This window comes from Grampus griseus (assembly GCF_964374135.1).
Source record: "Grampus griseus genome assembly, chromosome: 4".
Classification (NCBI taxonomy): domain Eukaryota; kingdom Metazoa; phylum Chordata; class Mammalia; order Artiodactyla; family Delphinidae; genus Grampus; species Grampus griseus.
The window spans coordinates 44924577-44948096 of NC_138997.1; the positions used below are offsets into that span (position 1 = coordinate 44924577).

The following is a 23520-nucleotide window of genomic DNA, read 5'->3' on the forward strand; positions in this document are numbered from 1 at the left end:
GGCCACAACAGTGAGAGGCCTGCGTACTGCAAAAAAAAACAAAACAAAACAAAACAAAAAAAACCTCTCATCAAAATAGGTATAGAGGGAACATATCTCAACATAACAAAGGCCATTTATGACAAACCCACAGCCAACATCATACTCAAGCTGAAAGCCTTCCCTCTAAATTCAGGAATAAGACAAGGATGTCTACTCTCACCACTTCTAGCAATTGGATGTCCTAGCCACAGCAATCAGACAAGAAAAAGAAAATGTATTCAAATTGGAAGGGAAGAGGTAAAACTGTGACTATTTGCAGATGACATGATACTCTATATAGAGAACCCAAAATTCTCCACCCAAAATCTATTAGAATAAATCAGTTCAGCAAGGTTGCAGGATATAAGATTAATATAGAAATATGCTGTGTTTCTATATACTGCAGTAAGTCCCCTACATACAAACGAGTTCAGTTTCGAGAGCGTGTTTGTAAGTCCAATTTGTTGTGAGTCCAACAAAGTTAGAGTAGGTGCACAATCGGCTATATAGTACTGTACTGTAATAGGTTTATAATACTTTTCATACAAATAATACATAAAAAACACAAAAAATAAACATTTTTCATCTTACAGTACAGTACCTTGAAAAGTGCAGTAGTACTAGCTACATCACCTCCACTCTTATGCTTGCTTTGGGATATCCTGGGCTTGAAATAAAGATACTGTACTGTACTCTATACAGTACTATACAGTAAAGTACACAAAAGCACAATCACTTGTAGAGAATGCACACATGTGACAATGTATGCCAGACACATGAACTAACTTACATGATTGGACATGTAAATGCACTTTTGCATCTTTGAAAGTTCACAACTTTAAGGTTCATATGTAGGTGACTTACTGTAATAACGTAATATTAGAAAGAGAAAGTAAAGAAAAACCATTTAAAATTGCATCAAAAGAAAAAGACCTATACTCTGAGAAGTATAAATCAGTGATGAAAGAAACTCAGAATGTTTCAAAGAAATGGAAAGATATCCCATACTCTCAGAGTGGAAGAATTAATATTGTTAAAATGGCCATTCTACCCAAAACAATCTACAGATTTAATGTGACCCCTCTCAAAATGCCCATGACATTTTTCACAGAACTAGAATAATCCTAAAATTTGTATGGAACCACAAAAGACCCCAAATTGCCAAAGAAATCCTGAGAAAAAAAGAACAAAGCTGGAGGTATAACCCTCCCAGACTTTGGACTACACTACAAAGATACAGTAATCAAAAGAGCATGGTATTGGCACCAGAACAGACACATGGATCAATGGAACAGAATAGAGAGCCCAAAATAAACCCACGCACCTATGGTCAAGTAATCTATGACAAACGAGGCAAGACTATACAATGAAGAAAGACAGTCTCTTAAAAAAGTGGTGCTGGGAAAACTGGACAGCCAGCCACATGTAAAACAATGAGATTAGAACATTCCCTCACACCATATACAAATATAAACTCAAAATGGTTTAAAGACCTAATGTAAGACCTGAAACCATAAAACTCTTAGGGGAAAACAGATGGAACACTCTGATTTAAATCATAGAAATATTTTCTTGAATCAGTCTCCTAAGGCAAAAGAAATGAAAGCAAGATTAAACAAGTGGGACCTAATTAAACTTAAAAGCTTTTGCACAAAGGAAATCAGACAAAATGAAAAGACAGTCTATGCAGTGGGAGAAAATATTTTCAAATGATATGACCAATAAAGGGTTAACATCCAAAATATACAAACAGCTCATACAACTCAACAACAAAAAAACAAACAACCCAATAAAAAAAAATAGGCAGAAGACCTGAATAGACATTTCTCCAAAGAAGGCATACAGATGGCTAATGGGCTCATGAAAAGATGCTCAGCATCACTAATTATTAGAAAAATGTAAATCAAAACCACAGGGAGGTATACCACCTCATACCGGCCAGAATGGCTATCATTGAAAGGTCTACAAATAACAAATGTTGGCGAGAATGTGGAGAAAGGGAACCATCCTGCACTATTGCTGGGAATGTAATTTGGTGCAGCCACTATAGAAAACAGCATGGAGTTCCTTAAAAAATTAAAAATAGGGGCTTCCCTGGTGGTGCAGTGGTTGAGAGTCCGCCTGCCGATGCAGGGGACACGGGTTCATGCCCGGGTCCAGGAAGATCCCACATGCCGCGGAGCAGCTGGGCCCGTGAGCCATGGACGCTGGGCCTGCACGTCCGGAGCCTGTGCTCCGTGGCGGGAGAGGCCACAACAGTGAGAGGCCCGCGTACCACACAAAAAAAAATTAAAAATAGAACTACCATAGCAATTCCATTCCTGGGTATATATCCAGAAGAAATGAAAACACTAATTCGAAAAGATACATGCACCCCAATGTTTGTGGCAATGCTAGTTATTGGGTTGGCCAAAAAGTTCCTTTGGATTTTTCATAAGATATTCGGGGTTTTCCGTAAGATGTTACGGAAAACCCCGAACGAACTTTTTGGCCAACCCAATACAGTAGCCAAGACAGAAGCAACTCAAGTGCCCATCAACACATGACTGGATTAAGAAGATGCTGCATATATGCAATGGAATATTACTGAGCCATAAAGGAAATACTGCCATTTGCAGCAGTGTGGATGATCACAGAGAGTATTATACTTAGTGAAATAAGTCAGACAGAAAGACAAAAACTGTATAATATATGTGAAATCTAAAAAAATACATTTGAATGTATATGCAAAACAGAAGACTCACAGAGATAGAAAACAAACTTATGGTTACCAAAAGGGAGAGGGATGTGGGGAGGGAAAAATTAGGAGTATGGGATTAACAGATACAAACTACTATATATAAAATAGACAAGCAATAAGGATATACTGTATAGCACAGGGAATTATACCCATTATCTTGTAATAACCTATTATGAAGTGGAATGTGCAATAGTAAATCATTATGCTGTACACCTGAACTATAATACTGTAAATCAACTGTACTTCAATTAAAAATAATAAAATTTTTTAAAAAGGACAGTAATGGATTACAATTCATTGAATAAAATTGTAGAAGTACATACTGATATTAACATATGAGAGAGAAGGAAATGCTTTCCCTTACAGTTGAGTATCAACTAATAAATGTAGAAGAAATGAGGAAAATAACAAACCATTTGGCAACCATTACAATGCTGATTGGTTCAGGTGGGAATTATCAATGGATGTGAAGGCTGGTAGATAGAAATTTGAAACTAGGCCAATATCCCATTTCTTATTAGAAATCTTCCCACAAAATACTTCTCAATTATGAAGGACATCAGAAGGGGGAAATGGCAGGCTTCTCCACCTGTAATTCAGACCCCAACTTGAGCAGGTTATCAAGGTTAACATAAACAGTAGTGGGATGGGTCAATGTCATGTGCCTCCTGATGTGATACACTGAGAAGAACACAGCATCACTTCTGGACAGTAGTTTTCTATCCGTGTTGATATCCTAATTTGGATGGTTGCATTGTTGCTTTATAAGTAAGAGAGGGTCTTTGTGTTCCAGAAATATACACTAGATTTAGAGGTGACAGGGCATCATGTTAGCAACTAGCTTTCAAGTGGCTCAGAAAACAAATAATGGCAATAGATATTCATATAGAGATGCTTGCAGAGCAAATACGTTAATTATTGGGGAATCTTGATGATGGGGATATGCTGTACTTTACTATCATTGCAACTTTTCTGTACATTTGAAATTTTAAAATTTACTAAAATACTTTTAAAAATAATGTTTATAATATAAAATGGTTTGATGATTGGCATTTTGGCAAGGAGTTGGGAAAAACAACTGCATAGATTTCTAGGTGGGAAAGTATATAAAACTGCTGTTTCTTATGGAGTGCTGTTTGTCACTCTCAAATTTTAAAATGCATATACACTTTGACCCAGTAATTCTACTTTTAGGAATTAACGCTACAGATATATACACCTATGAATATGGGATATACTTCAAGTTACATGAAATGCAAATAATCAAGCACAAAATGGTGTGAATATATGACCATTTGTGTGAAAAAGGAACCATGCATACATGTTTACCTATAATTACTGATAATATCAGAGAATAGAAAAGAAGCTGGATGGCTAGGTAAAGTGGTAGGCAAGATACTTTGCCCATCATTCTAAAAGTAAAAAAAAAAAAAAAAAAGCATAGATATAAGAGAGGTGGAGAATTGAGGCTATTTTGGGAATTGGTCTTAGGTTCTACCTCTTCACGGGAGGAACCACAATTTCCCCATTCCTTGGATGTGGACCTTGGCCAATTGAATGTGGTAGAACTGACAGTGTGCCAACTCCAAGCCTAGGTATTAGACCCATGCAGTTGCCATGAGAACTTGCCTAGGGAATTTGGTTGGAAGATGAAATACATAGAACAGAGCCAGTAACGCCAGCTGAGACCATTCTAGACTAGCCAACAGCAAGCCAGTCACCAGAGTAAGCCCAGCCAGGACCAAATGAATTGCCCAGCTAAACCCAGCAGAACAACCCAGTGGACCCATAGTCTTGTGAGTATAATAAATGGTTGTTTTAAGCCACTAAGTCTGGTGTCGTTTTTAATGCAGCATTAGTGTGGCAACAGATTATACCCAGCATGAACCCCTTCTTATTGGATCCTGTGTGAGTCTTGGTATCTAACAGAGCTACCTCCTGCTACAAATCTAGAAGTCCAAAAGTATATTCAACTTTTCCTTGTCATCTTGGTAACCGGGCATGGGCACATGACCTGGGCTCTGTTAATCAAATGCTTGCATATGAAATTTTGAATCCACTTTGCTGCATCTACTAATTAAAATGTCAAAATTCTCCAGTATCCTTATTTCTTGGTGTTGCTTGTTTCAGATTTATTGATGGTGGAATTGCCTGCCACGTGAGGTCCTAGCACTGATGCCTGTATCTTCAGTTGTTTCTCTGGGGAGTTTTCAGCTCTGCCTCCATTTATACATTTTCTGAGACTGATCCTTCTGGATCCTGAAAATTAGAAGGTATTGGGCAGTTCATGGAACTAAGTTTATTTTCTGTTTACAGGGGCCAGCAGGCCAGTTTGTTTTTAAGCTGAACATCATTCATTTAGACTTTTGAAATTGATTAGTCAGGAATCTGCTGGTGTGGACATAGAATAGAGCTTCACATTGGTGAAGTGAGAGAAAGAAGGTAGGGGAGAATTTTAGGAGTGGGGATGGTATTAATGTGCCTCTATATTATTCCCTTTTGAAACACAAGCAAAGAGATTAGCTCAGTATATCTCAATTACTATGATATAGTACAAGCAAAGTAGAGATCATTCATTGTGTACCTTTACATTGAAAAATTATACCAAGACTCAAGTCCTAGCAACCTTTCACATTAGGAATGACCAGGATTCAAGCTTTGAACTTTATCCCTAACCCATTACTTCCTTAGGTTTGTGGTTTATAAGTTTTGACCACTCTCACACTATCCTGAAAAGAAATTTAGAATCCCAAGTATTAGTGTACTTAAATGCCTTCTATTGTCCCTGAAAAAGTGCCTTGGACATGGATATATCAAGTAACTCAGGAAATCTTGAATCAGACAAGAAATTGGATAACTACCAATTTTCCCATCTCTTGGCTGACCATTGTCTCCCAATTAGTTTGAGATTCAACAGCACTAGGACCCTGGCTAGGTTTCAGCTGGCATTGATTCAGTCTTTAAATCTCTCACATCTATCATGTCTCATTCCATAGCTTAGGCCCTCATCTCTCATCTAGATGATTACTGCAATGTGAGACAAGATTGGAGGCGGACAGTCTGAGTTTTTAACAGGGGGCAGGCCTTCTGTGATTTGGGTTTTCTTACTTCCCACTGCAACTCCTGCCAATCCCAGGATAGAAAATAGACATTTGCCTGATTATACGAATTATTTTCAGAACGCCAAGCACTTACATGCTGTTCCTTATGACTAGCATGCCCTCCCCACTTGATAAATGTCCACTCATCCTTCAATTATCAACTCAAGCATCACCCACTATGTCCATCTCCAAGTAGAGCTGACTTTTCACCTTCTCCTGCAGCCATGCTATCTATTTAACCCTATCCGTACTGTGGAGCATTGATTTCCTTGTTGTCTCTCCCATTGTTCAGAGTTCTTTTGTAACCCCAAGACATAGGCTATTGTACGAGAGTACTCAAATTATGCCTTGGGTATTATGACAAATAACCAAGAAAGAAACAAAGAAGGAAAAAGATAGAAAGAGAGGGAGGGAGGGAGAGGGAGGGAGGGAGAGGGAGGGAGGGAGAGGGAGGGAGGGAGAGGGAGGGAGGGAGAGGGAGGGGGGAGAGGGAGGGAGGGAGAGGGAGGGAGGGAGAGGGAGGAGGGAGAGGGAGGGGGAGGGAAGGGAAAGAAGAAGAGAGGAGAAAAGAGAAGAAAAAAGCATCTGAAGTCCCAGGGGCTCAATTCTCTATTCTACAAAATAATTGTAAATGTTCATCCTGCCAACAAGAATGTCCCTGACGATTAAGAACAATACTTAGCAAAAGAGTGACAAGATGAAAATGCATGATAATTACTGCCTTGGATTTCAAAAATTATTCTCAAGAAATCAATTACATTAGTAAGAGTCATTTCTTCCTTATTAACTATATAAGCTGAAAGGCTGGCAGGATTTCATGGAAATTTTATGATCACTGGCATCAGTCATGGTTTAAATCTGGCCTTGGATAAAGTTCTTGCCCTCTGGAGCTCAGTTCCTTAAATTGAAAGGATTGTATTACACTGCTGGGAATCTTTCTTTATATACATATATATATACACACACACACACACTCACACACACACATGTACGCATATATACACACACATACATACACACATATATACACACACATATACACACACACACATATGTGTGTATATATATATATGTGTATATATATATGTATCCTTAAATAGTTTTGTTGCTTTTCCAGTGAACAGGCTTACGGGAGCTAAAAACTGGACACAGCCAAGATTTTCATTACGTGGAAAAGGTTGTTTAGAAAAAAATCATGATATCCATCCTATCTAGTTTTATACAGCATTTAAAAAATACTGAAGTGTAACTATATACTGATTTGGAAACCTGTCCATGTCCTGTTTAGTGGGAAAAAATATTGAACATGTGCAATTATGATCTTATCAATTTGGACAAGATATCTGTATATAAGGAGGTACATATATGTGCATAAAAGTGCTTAGGGGAACAATCACCAAAACCAAAGTGTGTAATATATGAAGGGGGGGAGAAGACATTACAAGAGAAAAAGAATTTCAATAAACAATTCTATTTTGATTGATAGAGTCCATTCAGGATGCAGTAACAAAAAACCACAAACTGGATAGCTTATAAACATATTTCTCACAGTTCTGGAACCTGGGAAGTCCAAAATCAAGGCACCAGCATGGTCACATAGAAACTGCCGACCAAGAAGAGTTTACCCAACAAAGTTATGCCTCAGAAATGAAGGGAAGAGAAAGCTTTTCTTAACAACCAAAAGCTGAGGGAATCCATCACCACTATACCTGCCTTAGAAGAAATGCTGAAAAAAGTTCTTCAAGTTAATATGAAAGGATGCTAACTACTAATAGGTAAGCTCGTGAAAATACACATTGCACTGGTAAAACTAAGTATATAGGCAGATTTAGACTACTCTAATACTATAATGTGATGACATATAACCACATAACTCCAGTATAAAGGTTAAAGGACAGACTCTGCCCCTCCTGACAGGCGGTTGGTGCCCTGTCACTGCCCGCTCTGGCCACGGCTAGGGCCCTTGGCTTGGAATTTGGCGACCAAATCTCCCGAGGCAGCACTGGCTGTGGCGACCCTACCTCTAGCGATGCGGCAGGCAGCAGAAGCTGGAGGGCCCATCGCAGGCCGAGACTTCTCCTGGCCGTGCTCCTTCCTGGCTGCAGGTGTTGCTGGATGCTGTGCCCAAACAGGTGCTCCTTTATATCAGGCAAAGGTTTTATTACCAGCTCACAATCACCATTACAAACATTTGGGAGTGTTTGCTGCATTGCGTGCTGTTCCCCAAAGGAGGGATACCTTGGGGGTTGTATAAAGGGAATGGTGCGGTGATGATCCAAATCGTTCCCTATGGTGTGATCCAGTTTATTGCGTTTGAGCATTATAGAACATTAATTACTACAAAGCTGGGAGTTTCTGGTCTGTGCACAGATGAATGGCTGCACCGATAGCAGGTTTAACAGCAGTTATCGGTACTTACCCTCTTCACGTAGTTAGAGTAGGCCTAGCGCATACCTATACAGGAATTATTCATGCATTCAAAACAATTTATGCAAAGGAAGGTGCCTTGCATTTTACAGAGGCCTGATGCCTGCTGTATTAGGAACGGCTCCTCGTGCAAGGTTTTTTTTTTTTTTACTTTTGGTACCTTTCCCATGTTCCCACCCTTCTTCACAGACCTTCAGACTACCCTAACGTCTGAGTTTTGAAAACTCTCATAAACTTACATTATGGTGGTGCTGCTGGAGCAATAACACAGACAGATCCGACCCATTTGATGTAACTCATCAGTGAATGCAGTTAAGGACTGTTCTTCCAGAATTTGAAAAGTGCCATACCATGGAGGTGACTGTAAAGTATGTCTATACGGCAGAGAATTCAAAAGGATATCATGGTTTCTCTCTTAATTACATTCACTGTGTTCTTTCTCAAGCAGTTGCTTTTACAGTACATGAACTAATCAAGCAGTTTTTTCTCCTCAACTAAAAAAGGTTGTTGTGATTTCTTTTCCTTCCTCTTCGAGGGAGAAATAAAACGTTAATTTGGGGGGAGAACATTACTTGAAGGGGAATATATACCCTGTCACAGGAAACCATGGGTATTTTAGCACTTGATTTTTTTATTCATCACAAAAGTGCTTACTTATACTTTTGGATGCCAAAAGTTATATCTTAGAACATTGAGAAAAATGTAAGCTGTTGCTGGCTAAAAGTGTTATTTGGGGGCTTCGCTGGTGGTGCAGTGCTTAAGAATCCTCCTGCCAATTCAGGGGACATGGGTTCGAGCCCTGGTCCAGGAAGATCCCACATGCCACAGAGCAACTAAGCCTACGCGCCACAACAAAAGAAGCCACCACAATGAGAAGCCCGTGCACCACAACAAAGAGTAGCCCCCGCTCACTGCAACTAGAGAAAGCCCACGTGCAGCAACGAAGACCCAGTGCAGCCAAAAAAATAATAATTTTTAAATGTGTTATTTGGAAGTAGAACTAACTTAAAATGGTTCAAGAGGTTGCCATTAAGTTTACTTAAAAAACGAAAAGTAGAGCTACCACATGACCCAGCAATCCCACACCTGGGTATATATACAGAAAAGACAAAGTAAAAGATACACGCACCAATGTTCAGCCCTGTTTACAATAGCCAAGATATGGAAACAAACCAAGTGCCCATCAACAAATGATTGGCTTAAGAAGATGCGGTGTGCGTGTATATATATATATATATATATATATATATATATATAAAACATATATACATATATATGTATGTACATATATACACACATACAATGGAATTATTACTCAGCCATAAAAAGGAATGAAATATTGCCATTTGCAGCAACATGGATGGACCTAGAGAATATTATGCTTAGTGAAGTAAGTCAAAGACAATTATTATGTAATATCACTTATATGTGGAATCCAAAAATAATACAAATGAGTCTACATACAAAAGAGAAACAGACTCAGACAGAAAACAAAGGGGAAAGGGAAAGGGAAGGGGGAAGGGATAAATTAGGAATTTGGGATTAACAGATACACACTAGTACATGTAAAATAGATAAGCAATAAAGATTTACTATATAGCATAGGGAACTGTATTCAATATCTTATAATAACCTATAATGGAAAATAATCTGAAATATATATATTCAGATAGATAGATATATATATCACTTTGCCATACACCCAAAACTAGCTCAATACTGTAAATCAACTATAATTTTAAAAAGAGGTTGCCATTAGCTTTATCATGCTATTCCAGTTTTTATTTATTTATTTGCAGTACACAGGCCTCTCCCGTTGCGGAGCACAGGCTCTGGACACGCAGGCTCAGCGGCCATGGCTCACGGGCACAGCCGTTCCGCGGCATGTGGGATCTTCCCGGACCGGGGCACGAACCCATGTCCCCTGCATCGGCAGGCGGACTCTCAACCACTGCGCCACCAGGGAAGCCCGCTATTCTAGTTTTTAATTGTAATCATGATTTTCAAAGACTCTGGCATCAGTTCTTATTATAAACAGGCTTGGTTATATTGCAGCAGAATCACAGGAACTGAAAATTTAAGTTATATGAAGCATGCTTAGAAGCCAACATTGAAGTATTATTATTAATATTGCTCTTCTTGTAATTCTCTACTAAATAAAAGGACACTTTCTCTTCATTTCTTAATAAAAATTGTATTTAAAAAGTAGCTGTGTGGAGACTCAACAATAAGAATTTTCAGGAATTGCACAAATGTTATTTCCAGTTTCTATGAGTGATTTAAATGTGTTTTTGAAAGTCGATGTATTGGGACTTCCCTGATGGCACAGTGGGTAAGAATCCGCCTACAAATGTAAGGGACATGGGTTCAAGCCCTGGTCCAGGAAGATCCCACATGCCGTGGAGCAACTAAGCCCATGCACCACAACTACTGAGCCTGTGCACCACAACTACTGAGCCCACATGCCATAACTACTGAAGCCTGCATGCTTAGAACCCATGCTCTGCAATGAGAAGCCACTGCAAGAAGGACATTCACCACAACAAAGAGTAGCTGCTGCTCGCCACAGCTAGAGAAATCCTGTGCACAACAAAGACCCAACACAGACATAAATTAATTAATTAATTAAATAACTTTAAAAAAAGTGTATTTCCCAAAGGCAGTAATAAATACTGAGTATCTTAGCTCTTAAAACAGATTAGCATTATAGATTTGTTTCTGTTAAATTTTTTAGTATACACCAAATCATCTAAGTGGACTGTGAAATATCCACTAATATAGATGTGAACATCAAAGAACATTTCTAAGGTATTATGTCATGATACATCAACTAGTTCATCCCTGTAAAATAGTTTTAGTGCAATGTAAACTTAAGTAGAAACGTAAAATATGATTTGAATTGCTATCCTTTATACTAAAATGGTTTAAAATGTAAGAATTCCATTTGTTGTGTTTAGAGTACTTTTTATGTTTTAGCATAAGCATGACTAAAACACAAGGGAAACAGTTATGGTTCTCTCCTCAGAATTTGCAATTTGTAGAATAGTTTTCTAATGTCTTAAAAAATCATAAGTTGAAAGTCTTATTTCTGCTTCAATTTTTATTTTTTGCATAAAATATTTCTTGTCATACCTTGGTAAAAATTAGATGAACTGGTTTCACTTTCAAAGTTTTTAGTTTAAAATAAATATGTACCTTTGTATGATTTATAAGTGTACACACAGGTAAAAATACATGGGTTCCTAGAACTATTTTGTATATTTTAATTTCTGGGTTACAAATGTATCTAAATACTGTCATCAAATCTCAAGAAAATTTAAATGTATAAAATAAATATCTCAGGTTACCAATAAAAGGACTGCAGATTTTTAAAATAAAATTTTGCATTCTATGTCTGTTATAGAATACATAGGATATTAAAAATAAATTTTATTCAAAAAGGTTAAAGAGGAGATTGGTTCAAGATGGCAGAGTAGAAGGACATGTGCTCACTCCCTCTTGCGAGAGCATGGGAATCACAACTAACTGCTGAACAATCATTGAGAGGAAGACACTGGAACTCACCAAAAGATACCCCACATCCAAAGTAAAGGAGCAGCCACAGTGAGATGGTAGGAGGGGCACAATCACAATAAAATCAAATCCCATAACTGCTGGGTGGGTGACTCACAAACTGGAGAACACTTATACCACAGAAGTCCACTCACTGGAGTGAAGGTTCTGAGCCCCACATCAGGCTTCCCAACCTGGGGGTCTGGCAACTGTAGGAGGAATTCCCAGAGAATCAGACTTTGAAGGATAGTGGGATTTGATTGCAGGACTTTGACGGGACTAGGGGAAACAGAGACTCCACTCTTAGGGCACACACAAAGTAGTGTGTGCATCAGAACCCAGGGGGAAGAAGCAGTGACCCCATAGAGACTGAACCAGACCTACCTGCTAGTGTGGGAGGGTGTCCTGCATAGGCGGGGGTGGCAGTGGCTCACTGCGGGGAGGACACTTGCAGCAGAAGTTCTGGGAAGTACTCCTTGGCATAAGCCCTCCTGGCGTCTGCCATTAGCCCCACCAAAGAGCCTGTAGACTCAAATGCAGTGTCGCCTCAGGCCAAACAACCAACAGGGAGGGAACTCAGACCCACCCATCAGCAGATAAGCAGATTAAAGTTTTACTGAGCTCTGCCCACCAGAGCAACACCCAGCTCTAACAACCACCAGTCCCTCCCATCAGGAAGCTTGCACAATCCTCTTAGATAGCCTCATCCAACAGAGGAGAGACAGCAGAAGCAAGAAGAACTACAATCCTGCAGCCTGTGGAAAGAAAACCACATTCACAGAAAGATAGATAAAATAAAAATGCTAAGAGCTATGTACCAGTTGAAGAAATAAGTTAAACCTCAGAAAAACAATTAAATGAAGTAGAGATAAGCAACCTTCCAGAAAAATAATTCAGAATAATTATAGTGAAGATGATCCAGGACCTTGGAAAAAGAATGGAGGCAAAGATCGAGAAGTTGCAAGAAATATTTAACAAAGACCTAGAAGAATTAAAGAACAAACAGATGAACAATAAAGTAACTGAAATGAAAAATACACTAGAATGAATCAATGGCAGAATAACTGAGGCAGAAGAATGGATAAGTGACCTGGAAGACAGAAGGGTGGAATTCCTGCCATGGAACAGAATAAAGAAAAAAGAATGAAAAGAAATGAAGACAGCATAAGAGACCTCTGGGACAACATTAAATGCACCAACATTCACATTATAGGGATCCCAGAAGGAGAAGAGAGACAGAAGGGACCCAAGAAAATATTTGAAGAGACTATAGTCAAAAAATTCCCTAACATGGGAGACAAAATAGCCACCCAAGTCCTGGAAGAACAGAGAAGCCCAGGCAGGATAAAACCAAGGAGAAACACACCAAGATACATAGTAATCAAACTGACAAAAATTAAAGACAAAGAGGAGAAAGACATTCAAGATGGCAGAAGAGTAAGATGTAGAGATCACCTTCCTCCCCACAAATACATCACAAATACATCTACATGTGCAACAGCTCCTACAGAACACCTACTGAATACCGGCAGAAGACCTCAGACCTCCCAAAAGGCAAAAATCTCCCCACGTACCTGGGTAGGGAAAAAGAAACAAGAAAAAACAGACAAAAGAATAGGGATGGGACCTGCACCAGTGGGAGGGAGCTGTGAAGGAGGAAAGGTTTCCACACACTAGGAAGCCCCTTCACTGGTGGAGATGGGGGGTGGGGGGGGGAAGCTTCGGAGCCACAGAGGAGAGCACAGCAACAGGGGTGCAGAGGGCAAAGCGGAGAGATTCCCGCACAGAGGATCGGTGCCGACCAGCACGCACCAGCCTGAGAGGCTTGTCTGCTCACCTGCTGGGGTGGGTGGAGACTGGGAGCTGAGGCTCTGGCTTTGGAGGTCGGATCCCAGGGAGAGGACTGGGGTTGGCTGCGTGAACACAGCCTGAGGGGGCTAGTGCGCCACAGCTAGCCGGGAGGGAGTCTGGGAGAAAGCCTGGAACTGCCTAAGAGGCAAGAGACCATTGTTTTGGGATGCACAAGGAGAGGGGATTCAGAGCACCAGCTAGTCGAGTTCCAGAGACAGGCGTGAGCCATGACTATCAGCGTGGACTACAGAGACGGACATGAAATGCTAAGGCTGCTGCTGCAGCCACCAAGAAGCCTGTGTGCAAGCACAGGTCACTATCCACACCCCCCTTGCAGGGAGCCTGTGCAGCCCGCCACTGCCAGGGTGCCATGATCCAGCGACAACTTCCCCGGGAGAACACACGGCGCATCTCAGGCTGTTGGAATGTGACACTGGCCTCTGCCGCCGCAGGCTTACCCCACATTCCGTACCCCTCCCTCCCCGCAGCCTGAGTGAGCCAGGGCCCCCTAATCAGCTGTTACTTTAACCCTGTCCTCTCTGAGTGAAGAACAGATGCCCTCAGGTGACCTACATGCAGAGGCAGGGCCAAATCCAAAGCTGAACCCCAGGAGCTGTGCAAACAAAGAAGAGAAAGGGAAATCTCTCCCAGCAACCTCAGGAGCAGCGGATTAAATCTCCACAATCAACTTGATGAACGCTGCATCTGTGGAGTACATGAACAGAAAACGAATCATCCCAAAATTGAGGTGGTGGACTTTGGGAGCAACGATATATATTTTTTTCCTTTTTCTCTTTTTGTGAGTGTGTATGTGTATGCTTCATTGTGTGAGTCTGTCTGTATAGCTTTGCTTTTACCATTTGTCCTAGGGATCTGTCTGTCCTTTTTCTTTTTTTTTTTTTTTGGTGTATTTTTATTTATATTTTTTAGTATAATTTTTAGCGCTTGTTATCATTGGTGGAGGATTTGTTTATAGTTTGGTTGCTCTTTGTTTTTTTTCTTTTTAATTATTTTATTATTTTTCCTTTCTTTTTTTCTCCCATTTCTTCTGAGCCATGTGGCTGACAGGGTCTTGGTACTCCAGCCGGGGTCAGGCCTGTGTCTCTGATGTGGGGGACCTGAATTCAGGACATTGATATTACATGGAGCTGGGAGGTCTTTGGTGGACCAAATGGAGAAAGCTCTCCCAGAAATCTCCAGCTCAATGCTAAGACCCAGCTCCACTCAACAACCAGCAAGCTACAGTGCTGGACACCCTATCCCAAATAACTAGCAAGATAGGAACACAATCCCACCCATTGGAAGAGACACTTCCTAAAATCATAATAAGGTCACAGACACTCCAAAACACACCACCAGACGTGGACCTGCCCACCAGAAAGACAGGATCCAGCCTCATCCACCAGAAAACAGGCACTACTCCCCTCCACCAGGAAGCCTACACAACCCAATGAACAAACCTTAGCCACTGGGGGCAGATGCTAAAAACAACGGGAACTATGAACCTGCAGCCTGTGAAAAGGAGACCCCAAACACAGCAAGTTAAGCAAAATGAGAAGACAGAGAAACACACAGCAGATGAAGGAGCAAGGTAAAAACCTACCAAACCAAACAAATGCAGTCTACCTGAGAAAGAACTCATAGTAGTGATAATAAAGATGATCTAAAATCTTGGAAATAGAATGGAGAAAATACAATAAACATTTAATAAGGACCTAGAAGAACTGAAGAGTGAACAAACAATGATGAACAACACAATAAATGAAATTAAAAATTCTCTAGAAGGAATCAATACCAGAATAACTGAGGCAGAAGAATAGATAAGCAACCTGGAAGATTAAATAATGGAAATAACTACCACAGAGCAGATAAAGAAAACAGAATGAAAAGAATTGAGGACAGTCTCAGAGACCTCTGGGACAACATTAAACACACCAACATTTGAATCATAGGGGTCCCAGAATAAGAAGAGAAAAAGAAAGGGACTGAGAAAATATTTGAAGAGATTATAGTTGAAAACTTCCCTAATATGGGAAAGGAAATAGTCAAGTCCTGGAAGCACAGAGAGTCCCATACAGGATAAATCCAAGGAGAAACATGCCAAGACACATATTAATTAAACTATCAAGAACTGAATACAAAGAAAAAATATTAAAAGCAGCAAGGGAAAAACAACAGATAACATAAAAGGGAATCCTCATAAGGTTAACAGCTCATCTTTCAGCAGAAACTCTGCAAGCCAGAAGGGAGTGGCAAGACACATTTAAAGCGATTAAAGGGAAAAACCTACAAACAAGATTACTCTACCCAGCAAGGATCTCATTCAGATTCAACAGAGAAATGACAAGCTTTACAGGCAAGCAAAAGCTAAGAGAATTCAGCACCACCAACCCAGCTTTACAACAAATGCTAAAGGAACTTCTCTAGGCAGGACACACAAGAGAAGGAGAAGACCTACAAAAACAAACCCAAAACAATTAAGAAAATGGTAATAGGAACCTACATATCGATAATTACCTTAAATGTAAATGGATTAAGTACTCCAGCCAAAAGACACAGACTGGCTGAATGGATACAAAAACAAGACCCGTATATATGCTGTCTACAAGAGACCCACTTCAGACCTAGGGACACATACAGACTGAAAGTGAGGGGTTAGAAAAAGGAATATCATGCAAATGGAAATCAAAAGAAAGCTGGAGTAGCAATACTCATCTCAGAAAAAACAGACTCTAAAATAAACACTATTACAAGAGACAAAGAAGGACACTACATAATGATCAAGGGATCAATCCAAGAAGAAGATATAACAACTGTAAATATTTATGCACCCAAAATAGGAGCACCTCAATACATAAGGCAAATGCTAACAGCCATAAAAGGGGAAATCTACAGTAACACAATCATAGTAGGGGACTTTAACATCCCACTTTCACCAGTCAACAAATCATACAAAATGAAAATAAATAAACACAATCTTTAAATGATACATTAAACAAGATGGACTTAATTGATATTTACAGGACATTCCATTCAAAAACAGAATACACTTTCTTTTCAAGTGCTTATGGAACATTCTCCAGGATAAATCACATCTTTGGTCACAAATCACACCTTGGGAAATTTGAGAAAATTGAAATACTATCAAGTATCTTTTCTGACCACAATGCTATGAGACTAGACATCAATTACAGGGGGAAAAATCTGGAAACAATACAAACACATGGAGGCTAAACAATACATGACTTAATAACCAAGAGATCACTGAAGAAATCAAAGAGGAAATCAAAAAATACCTAGAAACAAATGACAATGAAAACACGATGACCCAAAACCTATGGTATGCAACAAAAGCAGTTCTAAGAAGGAAGTTTATAGCAACACAATACTACCTCAAGAAACAAGAAACATCTCAAATAAACAACCTAACCTCACACCTAAAGCAATTAGAGAAAGAACAAAAAAACCCCAAAGTTAGCAGAAGGAATGAAATTATAAAGATCAGATCAGAAATAAATGAAAAAAAAAGAAGAAAACAATACCAAAGCTCAATAAAACTAAAAGCTGGTTCTTTGAGAAGATAAACAAAATTGATAAACCATTAGCCAGACTCATCAAGAAAAAAAGGCAGAAGACTCAAATCAATAGATTTAGAAATGAAAAAAGAGAAGAAACAACTGATACTGCAGAAATACAAAGGATCATGAGAGATTACTACAAGCAACTACATGCTAATGAAATGGACAACCTGAAAGAAATGGACAAATTTTTAGAAAAGCACAACCTTCCGAGACTGAACCAGGAAGAAATAGAAAATATAAACAGACCAATCACAAGCACTGAAACTGAGACTGTGATTAAAAATCTTCCAACAGGGCTTCCCTGGTGGCGCAGTGGTTGAGAGTCCGTCTGCCGATGCAGGGGACACGTGTTCCTGCCCCAGTCCGGGAGGATCCCACATGCCGTGGAGCGGCTGGGCCCGTGAGCCATGGCCGCTGAGCCTGCGCGTGTGGAGCCTGTGCTCCGCAACGGGAGAGGCCACAGCAGTGAGAGGCCCACGTACCACAAAAAAAAAAAAAAAAAAATCTTCCAACAAACAAAAGCCCAGGATCAGATGGCTTCACAGGCAAATTCTATCAAACATTTAGAGAAGAGCTAACACCTATCCTTCTCAAACTCTTCCACAATACAGCAGAGGGAGGAACAGTCCCAAACTCATTCTACGAGGCCACCATCACACTGATACCAAAACCAGGCAAAGATGTCACAGAAAAGGAAAACTACAGACCAATAACTCTGATGAAGATAAATGCAAATATCCTCAAGAAAATACTAGCAAAAAGAATCCAGCAGCACATTAAAAGGATCATACACCATGATCAAGTGGGGTTTATTCCAGGAAAGCAAGCATTCTTCAATATACGCAAAATCAATGTGATAAACCATATTAACAAATTGAAGGAGAAAAACCATGATCATCTCAATGGATGCTGAAAAAGCTTTCATCAAAATTCAACACCCATTATGAAAAACATCTTCCAGAAAGTAGGCATAGAGGGAACTTAACAGAATAAAGGCCATGTATGACAAACCCACAGCCAATATCATTCTCAATGGTGAAAAACTGAAACCATTTTCACTAAGACCAGGAACAAGACTAGGTTTCCCACTCTCACCACTATTATTCAACACAGTTTTGTAAGTTTTAGCCACATCAATCAGAGAAGAAAAAGGAATAAAAGGAATCCAAATCAGAAAAGAAGTAAAGCTGTCACTGTTTGCAGATGACATGATACTATACATAGAGAATCCTAAAGATGCTACCAGAAAACTACTAGAACTGATCAATGAATCTGGTAAAGTTGCAGGATAAAAAATTAAGGCACAGAAATCTCTTGTATTCCTATACACTAACAACGAAAGATCAGAAAGAAAAATGAAGGAAACACTCCCATTTACCACTGCAACAAAAAGAATAAAATACCTAGGAATAAACCTACCTAAGGAGACAAAAGACCTGTATGCAGAAAACTATAAGACACTGATGAAAGAAATTAAAGACAATACAAACAGATGGAGAGATATACCATGTTCTTGGATTGGAAGTATCAACATTGTGAAAATGACTATACTACCCAAAGCAAGCTACAGATTCAATGCAATCCCTATTAAACTACCAATGGCATTTTTCACACAACTAGAACAAAAAAATCTTACAATTTGTATGGAAACACAAAAGACCCCTAATAGCCAAAGCAATCTTGAGAAAGAAAAATGGAGCTGGAGGAATCAGGCTCCCTGACTTCAGACTATACTACAAGGTACAGTAATCAAGAGAGTATGGTACTGGCACAAAAACAGAAATATAGATCAATGGAACAGGATAGAAAGCCCAGAGATAAAACCAGGCACACATCATCACCTTATTTTTGATAAAGGAAGCAAGAATATACAATGGAGTAAAGACAGCCTCTTTAATAAGTGGTGCTGGGAAAACTAGACAGCTACATGTAAAAGAATGAAATTAACACACTCCCTAACACCATACACAAAAACTCAAAATGGATTAAAGACCTAAATGTAAAGCCAGACACTATAAAGTTCTTAGAGGAAAATATAGGCAGAACAGTCTATGACATATATCATAACAAGATGCTTTTTGACCCACCTCCTAGAGAAATGGAAATAAAAATAAACAAGTGGGACCTAATGAAACTTAAGGTTTTGCACAGCAAAGGAAACCATAAACAAGATGAAAAGACAACCCTCAGAATGGGAGAAAATATTTGCAAATGAAGCAACTGAGAAAGGATTAATCTGCAGAATTTACAAGCAGCTCATACAGCTCAATATCAAAAAAACAAACAACCCAATCCAAAAATGGGCAGGACACCTAAACAGACATTTCTCCAAAGAAGTTGTACAGATTGCCAACAAACACATGAAAGGATGCTCAACATCACTAATCATTAGAGAAATGCAAATCAAAACAACAATGAGGTATCATCTCACACCAGTCAGAGTGGACATCATTAAAAATCTACAAACAATAAATGCTGGAAAGGGGTGGAGAAACGGGAACCCTCTTGCACTGTTGGTGGGAATGTAAACTGATACAGTCACTATGGAGAACAGTATGGAGGTTCCTTTAAAAACTAAAAATAGACCCAGCAATCCCACTACTGGGTATATAACCTGAGAAAGCCATAATTCAAAAAGAGTCATGTACCACAATGTTCATTGCAGCTCTATTTATAATAGCCAGGATATGGAAGCAACCTAAGTGTCCACTGACAGATGAATGGATAAAGAAGATGTGGCACATATATACAATGGAATATTACTCAGCCATAAAAAGTAACAAAATTGAGTTATTTGTAGTGAGGTGGATGGACCTAGAGTCTGTCATACAGAGTGAAGTAAGTCAGAAAGCAAAAAACAAATACCATATGTTAACACATATATATGGAATCTAAAAAAAAATGATTATGAAGAACCTAGGGGCAAGACAGGAATAAAGATGCAGATGTAGAGAATGGACTTGAGGATATGAGGAGGGGAAGGGTAAGCTGGGATGAAGTGAGAGTGGTATGGACATATATACACTACCAAATGTAAAATAGATAGCTAGTTGGAAGCAGCCACATAGCACAGGGAGATCAGCTCGGTGCTTTGTGACCACCTAGAGGGGTGGGTTAGGGAGGGTGGGAGGGAGACACAAGAGGGAGGAGATATGGGAATATATGTATATGTATACCTGGTTCACTTTGGTATAAAGCAGAAACTAACACACCATTGTAAAGCAGTTATACTCTAATAAAGATGTTTAAAATTTTTTTAATTAAAAAATTTAGGAGAAGACAAAGAAGAATTATTAAAAGCAACAAGAGAAAAATGACAAATAACTTACAAGGGAACTCCCATAAGATTAATAGCTGATTTCTCAGCAGAGACTCCACAAGCCAGAAGGGAATGGCACAATATATTTAAAGTGAGAAAATGGAAGAACCTCCAACCGAGATGAACCTACAACCAAGTTGACTCTACCCGGCAAGGTTCTCATTCAGATTCCACAGAGAAATGAAAAGCTTTACAGACAAGCAAAAGCTAAGAGAATTCAGCACAACCAAACGAGGTCTACAGCAAATGCTAAAGGAACTTCTCTAAATGGGAAAGACAAGAGAAGAAAAGGACCTACAACAACAAACCCAAAACAATTAAGAAAATGGTAATAGGAACATACATATTAATAACTACCTTAAACATGAATGCATTAAATGCTCCAATGAAAAGACACAGACTAGCTGAATGGATACAAAAACAAGACCCATATATATGCTGTCTATGAGAGACCCACTTCAGACATAGGGACACATACAGACTGAAAGTGAAGGGATGGAAAAAGATATTCCATGCAAATGGAAATAAAAAGAAAGCTGGAGTACCAATACTCATATCACATAAAATAGAGTTTAAAATAAAGACTGTTACAAGAGGCAAGGAAGGACATTACATAATCAAGGGATCAATGCAAGAAGAAGATATAACAATTATATATGCACCCAACATAGGAGCACCTCAATACATAAGGCAAATGCTAACAGCTATAAAAGAGGAAATCAACAGTAACACAAAAATAGTGGGTGACTTTAACACGTCACTTACACCAATGGACAGGTCATCCAGACAGAAGATTAATAAGGAAACACAAGCTTTAATTGACACAAGAGAACAGATAGATTTAACTGATATTTATAAGACATTCCATCCAAAAACAGCAGATTACACTTTCTTCTCAAGTGCACACAGAACACTCTCCAGGACAGATCACATCTTGGGTCACAAATCAAGCCTTGATAAATTTAAGAAAATTGGAATCATATCAAGTATCTTTTCTGACCACAGCTCTATGAGACTAGATATCAATTACAGGAAAAAAATCTGTAAAAAATACAAACACATGGAGGCTAAACAATACTTTATTAAATAACCAAGAGATCACTGAAGAAATCAAAGAGGAAATCCAAAATTACCTAGAAACAAATGACAATGAAAACATGACAACCCAAAACCTATGGGATGCAGCAAAAGCAGTTCTAAGGGGAAGTTTATAGCAATATAATCCTACCTCAAGAAACAAGAAATATCTCAAATAACCAACTTAACCTTACACCTAAAGCAATTAGAGAAAGGACAAAAAAGAAACCCAAAGTCAGCAGAAGAAAAGAAATCATAAAGATCAGATCAGAAATAAATGAAAAAGAAATGAAGGAAACAATAACAAAGATCAATAAAACTAACAGCTGGGTCTTTGAAAAGAAAAACAAAATTGATAAAACATTAGCCAGACTCATCAAGAAAAAGAAGGAGGGGATTCAAATCAATAAAATTAGAAATGAAAAAGGAGAAGTTACAACGGACACTGCAGAAATACAAAGCATCTTAAGAGACTACTACAAGCAACTCTATGCCAGTAAAATGGACAACCTGGAAGAAATGGAAAAGTTTTTAGAAAGGTATAACCTTCCAAGACTGAACCAGGAAGAAATAGAAAATATGAACAGACGAATCACAAGTAATAAAATTGAAACTGTGATTAAAAATCTTCCAACAGGGCTTCCCTGGTGGCACAGTGGTTGAGAGTCCGCCTGCCGATGCAGGGGACACGGGTTCATGCCCCGGTCTGGGAGGATCCTACATGCCGTGGAGCGGCTGGGCCCGTGAGCCATGGCCTCTGAGCCTGCGCGTGTGGAGCCTGTGCTCCGCCACAACAGTGAGAGGCCCGCATACCGCAAAAAAAAAAAAAAATCTTCCAACAAACAAAAGTCCAGGACCAGATGGCTTTAAAGGTGAATTCTATCTAAAATTTAGAGAAGAGCTAACACCCATCCTTCTCAAACTCTTCCAAAAAATTGCAGAGGAAGGAACACTCCCAAACTCATTCTACGAGGCCACAATCATCCTGATACCAAAACCAGAAAAAGATACTACAAAAAAAGAAAATTACAGACCAATATCACTGATGAATATACATGCAACAATCATCAACAAAGTACTAACAAGCAGAATCCAACAACACATTAAAAGGATCATACACCATGATCAAGTGGGATTTATCCCAGGGATGCAAGGATTCTTCAATATATGCAAATCAATGGGATAACCATATTAACAAATTGAAGAATAAAAACCATGTAATCATCTCAATAGATGAAGGAAAATCTTTCGACAAAATTCAACATCCATATGTGATAAAAAAACTCTCCAGAAAGTGGGCACAGAGGGAACCTACCTCAACATAATAAAGGCTATATATGACAAACCCACAGCAAACATCGTTCTCAATGGTGAAAAACTGAAAGCATTTCCTCTAAAATCAGGAACAAGACAAGGATGTCCACTCTCGCCACTATTATTCAACACAGTTTTGGAAGTCCTAGCCATGGCAATGAGAGAAGAAAAAGAAATAAAAGGAATACAAATTGGAATAGAAGAAGTAAAGCTGTCGCTGTTTGCAGATAACATGATACTATACATAGAGAATCCTAAAGATGCCACCAGAAAACTACTAGAGCTAATCAATGAATCTGGTAAAGTTGCAGGATAAAAAATTAATGCACAGAAATCTCTTGCATTCCTATACACTAACAAAAAAAGATCAGAAAGAGAAATTAAGGAAACAATCCCATTCACCACTGCAACAAAAACAATAAAATACCTAGGAATAAACCTACCTAAGGAGATAAAACACCTGTACTCAGAAAACTATAAGACACTGATAAAAGAAATCAAAGATGACACAAACAGATGAATAGATAAATCATGTTC

The 23520-nt window shown here is 39.0% G+C and overlaps 1 pseudogene across 1 annotated transcript; it reads left to right on the plus strand.

Annotated features, from left to right (window-relative positions):
• The first annotated feature begins 7977 nt into the window (after nucleotides 1–7977).
• Nucleotides 7978–8787, plus strand: LOC309821652 (solute carrier family 25 member 16-like; annotated as a pseudogene). The gene has a single exon. The product of its transcript is annotated as a solute carrier family 25 member 16-like (transcript).
• Nucleotides 8788–23520: the final 14733 nt, after the last annotated feature.